The sequence below is a fragment of the Heterodontus francisci genome, chromosome 18 (genome assembly GCF_036365525.1).
Source record: "Heterodontus francisci isolate sHetFra1 chromosome 18, sHetFra1.hap1, whole genome shotgun sequence".
Taxonomy (NCBI): domain Eukaryota; kingdom Metazoa; phylum Chordata; class Chondrichthyes; order Heterodontiformes; family Heterodontidae; genus Heterodontus; species Heterodontus francisci.
Genome location: NC_090388.1, coordinates 12729399 through 12735660, shown reverse-complemented (window position 1 = coordinate 12735660; position 6262 = coordinate 12729399).

Sequence of the window (6262 nt, the reverse complement as noted above, 5' to 3'; positions counted from 1 at the left end):
AATAGGAGCAGGAGTAGGCCATATGGCTGCTCGGACCTGCTCTGCCATTCTGTAAGATCATGGCTGAACTTCTGCATCAATTCCAATTTCCCACCCTATCCCCATATCCCCTGTGCCCAAAAACTATCAATCTCAGTCAACAGAGCCCTCTTGGGTAGAGAATTCCAAAGATTCATAACCCTTTGAGTGAAGAAATCTTTCCTCATCTCAGTCTGAAATGGCTGCTCCCTTATCCTGAAACTATGCTTTCTATTCTAGACTCTCGAGCTGGGGAAACAACATCTCAGCACCTACCCTAAGCCCTCTAAGAATTTTATATATTTCTAAGACAGCACCTCTCGTTCTTCTAAACTCCAGAGAATATAGGCCCAATTTGCTCAATTAGAGTTGTTAAAACTTCTTACATATGGAGACAGTACCTGTTGAGGTTGTCTGTCTTTGAGGGTGGTTACACATGGTGACTTCCTGCCAGCAAGCTGTTCCATTTAGCCAATCCTCTTTGTAGGAATGAGAGTCCACATAACCTGAACACCTCAATATTGTGGGCAGTCTGTGGGACCAGCACACAATAGTTCAAATGGCTTTCTATTGAGCATGGGATTGTAAGTGCAAGGCATTAGCAACTCCACAGATAAAGACGATGATAAGATGTCAGAATGTAAGTGCCCAGCATTGTCTGTAATGATCTGGAATATGTGAGCTTGATCACTTGTGCTTATGGGCAATGGAACTGAGTTTAAGAGGCCAATATAACCTGGTAACTAGATGATTGGAAGAGATTGAGAAGGGCTAAGTGCATTTTGCTGGGTCCATGTTTGCTATTCTGCTATTACTTGCATGCATCTTTGCTTCATTACAATTTATTGATGATATATTTAGAATGTAGTGATGAAAGGTAAAAATGATGTATAAGTGTGAATGAATCACTGTATAGCAGCATTCATACAGGAATCATGAGTCTGGTGTCTGTCTCAATAATGACCTGATCCTGTATTATTACACTGTGTGTTGTTGCAAGTGTTTTGTTTTTGTATTGAAAGCTTAGAAATCTGTGTGTGTTTAAAAACTAAGGAAATGATTTTTCTCTGTGGACATCGATTGCTGAAACTTGGCGGGTTTGAAGTGAGTGAATTACACAGATTGCAAGGCACTTATTTCCAAGCAACTCAGCAGTGGAATGACGGTCAAGAGTTATGATTGTCATGTGACTTGATTGTTGCGTTTAGTTTCACGTTTGCATTGAAAAAGAGTTGGGCAAGGAGCAGGCAGGTTGAAATCTGGCTGTGACCTGCATGGAGACTAGAGGAAGACCTCTCTCTGTAAAGGAAAACTTGCATCTCTTGCAAAGAAATCCTGCATTTGAAATGTGTCTATGATTTGCCTGGAGAGACAAAAAATACCCAGAAAAAAGAGTTATTTCTCTCTGTAGAGGAAGACTGCTTTTCAGAGAAGAAACCCATGTATGCCAGAGGTAGCAGATTCCTATTACCTCCAGTCTTTGAAGAATCCCTGCCTCAAGAGTGACTCCTGTTGCCTCCCGTGTTTTGGGAAACCCTGAAATCTCAAGAAAGCTTCTACAGCTAGACTGCTGCTTTTTAAAACCCAAGCAGACCTGTTGCTACACCCTTTGCTGAAAGTCCTGTGTGAGGCCTGCTGCAGATAAATTGCCTTGAAAACCTACCCATCACAGACTGTTCATCAACCTCACCTGGAGAGACGTTGAGTGGCATCTGATTATCCAACTCTAGGACACCTCACCGTACCGAAAATATCCGACCAGAATGTGATAAACTCAATAATTTTATTTTTTCCTTTTTATTCCTGGAAATAACTGTAAACCAAAAAATCCTTTTTTCCTGGTTAACCATTATTTTTGAATGTATGTGTGTGTGCATGAGGGTTAAGGAAATAAGGAGCTTCTCATATATATAGATTTATCTCATTAGTAGTTGAGACTTATTATTTATTTTCTAATAAATAGTTAATGTTGTTTAAAGAAACCTGGTTTGGTGTGCTTTATTCTGGGGTCAAATAGAGTGTCTAATTTGGCTATTCTTTGGTAGGTGGAAAACTTTCTTGATATGCTGTTACCTGTGGAGTAGTGGGACTGAATTAATAGTGCATTACTCCCACCTTGGTCATAACAGTGTGTTTGTATAGCCTGTTGTTTAAGGTAACGAGATGAATTCGAGCGAGAAAGCAGTTCAACGCTCTTTAGAAGAACTAAGTTCTGGAGTTGGATATAGAATTGAAAGTGTGAGTTATATTAAACTATAGCCTGTTTTCCTAGGTGTTCTTCATGTCTCAGCCAGCTGTGCATCAACTTATTAAGCAAAAGGGGCTGTTATGCGAAATAAACTTACAAATCACACTGGCACAGCAAGATTTTTCTTAATTCAATGCTGGTAACTCCTATCTTTGCTCTGTTTCCTTGTCTGCTTAGACTGCCAGCTGGTCAAGCAGGTGGTGACAACTTGCCCTTGGCCTCTACCAGTGCTACTTTATGTCAATCATGAGGAGGCATACAAGTTGTCCAGTGATGTCTCTCCTACTGACATTGTGGCCTCTGCTCAAAACATCCTCGCTGATGCACAATGCCATGGGTGGGATGGTGGTTGAACCCATCTCACCTGGCACTGTTAAAGTAGCTGATTGCTGATCTAAGATAGCACTGAATGTCTGCCTGAGGACTGTCGGGTGAAAGCAACCACTTGCGTTATAGTATAGGGCAAATCTGAGCTTCCCAATGGAAATCCTCACATTGTTCCAAGAAGTGGAGTGGGAGGAGGCTCCTGTGGAGCACAAACCCCAGCATAGACCAGTTGAGCTGATTGGCCTGTTTCTATGCTGTGCAATCTAAGTATGTTTCTATGTAAGAACTACCGCCTCCTTCGTGTTCCTATTCCCATTCAATCCCTGCCTACCGCCATCTTAATTTGGTCTACTTTATTGGTAGCCAAGGTGTTCACCTTACACTGGCAGGAGCCTCATTAAACTGGGATGACAGTGGTCTAGTGGTAATGTCATTGGACTAGAAATCCAGAGGCCTAGGCAAATGCCCTGGGGACATAGGTTCAAATCCCACCATTGTAGCTGGTGGAATTTAAATGCAATTAATTAATAAAAATTTGAAATTGAAAGCTGCTCTCAGTAATAGTGCCATGAAACTATCATTGATTGTTGTAAAAAGCCATCTAGTTCCCAAATGCCCTTTAAGGAAGGAAATCTGCTAGTCTGGCCTACATGTGACTCCAGACTCACAACAACATGGTTGACTGTAAACTGCCCTCTAAAATGTTGTCAAGGGTAATTAGGGATGGGCAGCAAATGCTGGCCTTGCCAATGATGCCCACATCCCATGAAAGAATGAAAAGAAACATGAAAATCGGGGTCCTGCCGTGTCATTAGGGCTTCGATGCCATTTTAATGGTCTATTGATCTCTGCAAAACTTGGTGGGAAGAAAGAGGAGGCCCATTTAAGGTCTGTCAGAAACTTTCCTTTGTGGGGCCAGAGGGAGCTAGAATTCTCAACTGGGCCTCATGTTGCTTATGTCATGCTGATGAGAGGTACACAATGAAAAAATTATGTACTAAAGTAGAAAAGTTATAAAAATTGACTTTGCCTTTTTAAGGCAATGGACAATGCTGAAAAAAATGGCTGCATGTATATTCGAACATTGCCACACTATCTGTTTAGAACAAAGACTACTTTCAAAGCTAAGAGGTGTCAATTGCACCCACCCTAAACCCATCCTGAAACATTCCTGAATTGAATGGGTTCTTCTGAAACAAAGAAGGTATAAAGTGGAAATATCATACAAGATTATTCTCATCCTGAACCCATCAAGAGATACTTTTGAATTGCATGAATTCTTGTGAAACAAAAAAGGTGTGAAATAATCATATCCTAGGCCATTGTTGGTCACCACTGGGAGGGAGATCCACATGTTCCAACAGAGGCAAAGGTGTGAAACCATTTTTGACCTTAAAGGTAGCTCACTGAAGATAGAGAGGGAGACACACAGAAAGAAGCATCACCAAGAAGCCTGTTTCCAGCTAAGGGGCTGTAAGAAATCCAGCAAGCCAGAAGGAAGATGCCCTGCTGTAGTATTCTATATCTTTATTTATGCAGCAGTGAATTAGAAGTGATCCATTGTCTTCAACTGAACTTTCAACCAGGAGAGAAACCTGCAAACACCTCAGACCTGCAACCAATGAGAACTTGACTTCCGAGAGAATTCAGTAGGTTTACCTTGATCCCCGAAATTGACCCCACTTACCCCTTTTCCTCTCAGTCTGTTTCTTCTTGTGTATGTGTGTGTGTGTGTGTGTGTGTGTGTGTGCGCGTGCGTGCGCGCGAGTGAATGTATGAGTGGGTGCAGTTGCGTAAATTTCGGGATAAGGCATATTGCTCAATAAATAATTAATCTTCTGTTTTAAACCTACAAGAATACCTGTCGCTGTCTATTTATTTGACAAATAAAACACAAAGGGGTTAAACCTTAATCACAAAAACACATGCTGGTCAGGTGGGAGTTGAACAGTGAGAACCACCCACACCCCTCACCACGTGGCCGTAACACTTACCTTGGCGCCAGTTTGCAGTCTCCGGACCATGCAATTTTCGACCCGCTCAAAGCCGACCAACTGCTACTTTCCACTTGTTTCAGGCCAGCAGCTGGCTGGCGGGGTGAATACGTGGCCCAGGAATTAAAATAGCCTGGGCTTCAGGCCAAGATTTCAGTCAAGATTGATGCTGCAGTCCATAGTACCTGCAATAAGCATATTAGTGAATCTTCTTAGTTTAGAAGCTTTGTATTTTGCTTTGGAATACTGAAAGTGTAGCAATGCTGCAATGAAGAGAGATTAGTTCCTTTTCAAGCAGAGGAGCTTAGATGAAGAATATTGCAGGACAGCACCAAAGCTGAAGTGTAGGTGAGTTAACGAATAGATGCTAGAGCTTGTACATGAACGGTTAGTTTGAAGAAGGTCAGGAATTTGCCACTTCTGCAGGACCGGGAAAGACTGAATTTGAGCAGGAAATTGCAATCAGCCTTGATCTAAGCAAGGTGGTGTTACAAGAGGGAGGAAAAATCAATCTGCACTTTAGGAGAAACTGGAGAGGGGAAAGCTCAGAGGAGTGCAAACTATATGATCAACAGATTGCAGGGAGATAAGACCGGTTGATCTAGTGAGGTGGGACATGGGGTACACTTTCCAACTTATGTCCTCGACTACTTCAAACAAAAAATTGTGCAGAACGCATGCCTGAGTTTACGTGTGTTCCCGGAGAGCGAGGCTCCTCATTTAGAGTGTGAAAGCCAGAAAATTACCTTCAGAATGAAAGGTCTGCATTGCATTAAAATCTCAGTGCTTTGCAGATTTGCTGTTTTTGTAAAAGGAAAATGCAAACCTCCAGGCATTGGATTTTCCTCTACAATCCTGCATGCTATATAAATGCAAGTTGTTGCTGCTGTTGTTGTTATTGAGGTCATACTGGAAATTTGGAATTTCAGACCTACAGCCACCTTCCTGCCCGAGAGTCCATTTAATTCTTTCCTCCCCCTCCGCTGCTGGCTACACCTTCCCCCCCTTCTATTGAAAGTAAAAGCTGGTGAGGGGTGTGGGCCTTGGTTTACTGCCTAATTTTAAGACCATCTTCCCCCTTAAAATTAGGTCAATGATCTCTATACCCATGGGATTGGCAGTAGCAGTAAGACCATCTTCCCCCTTACTGCTACTGCCAATCCCACGGGTATAGAGATCATTGACCTGAAATGTTGGGCTGGATTTTGTCGAGATTGTTGGGACACCGCGAGCTCATTCTTGGGTTGGGAACCCAGAAGTGGCCATGGTGGGGTGTCGGTCACGAGCTTCCTGGTGGCGTCCAATTAAGAAACTGCCTCTGGAGCCCCGTCTGTTTACAGACAGTGGGGGCTGACAATCAGAATGCCTGCAGCAATGTCAAGCTGGCAGCCCCAGTGGGAGAGGTGGATGCTGCTGAGGCGGCAGGCAAGCATGAGGGCGCCTTAACATGGAGGTGCTCTTGGCTGCCTGTACTGAAGTTATAAATGAAAATGCCCAAAGCCAGTAGGGCCATCGGGTTGGAGGGAAACTCCTCTGCAGGCCTATTAATGGACGAGGCTGTGGTCTTCCATCCCCAGGGCCCCATCATTGTGGCACGGAGCTTCCGTCTCTGTGGGCCTCCTGGCCTGCTGCTGGGAGGCTGCCTCAATTGTGCCAGCGGCCTGCTGCATAAGCA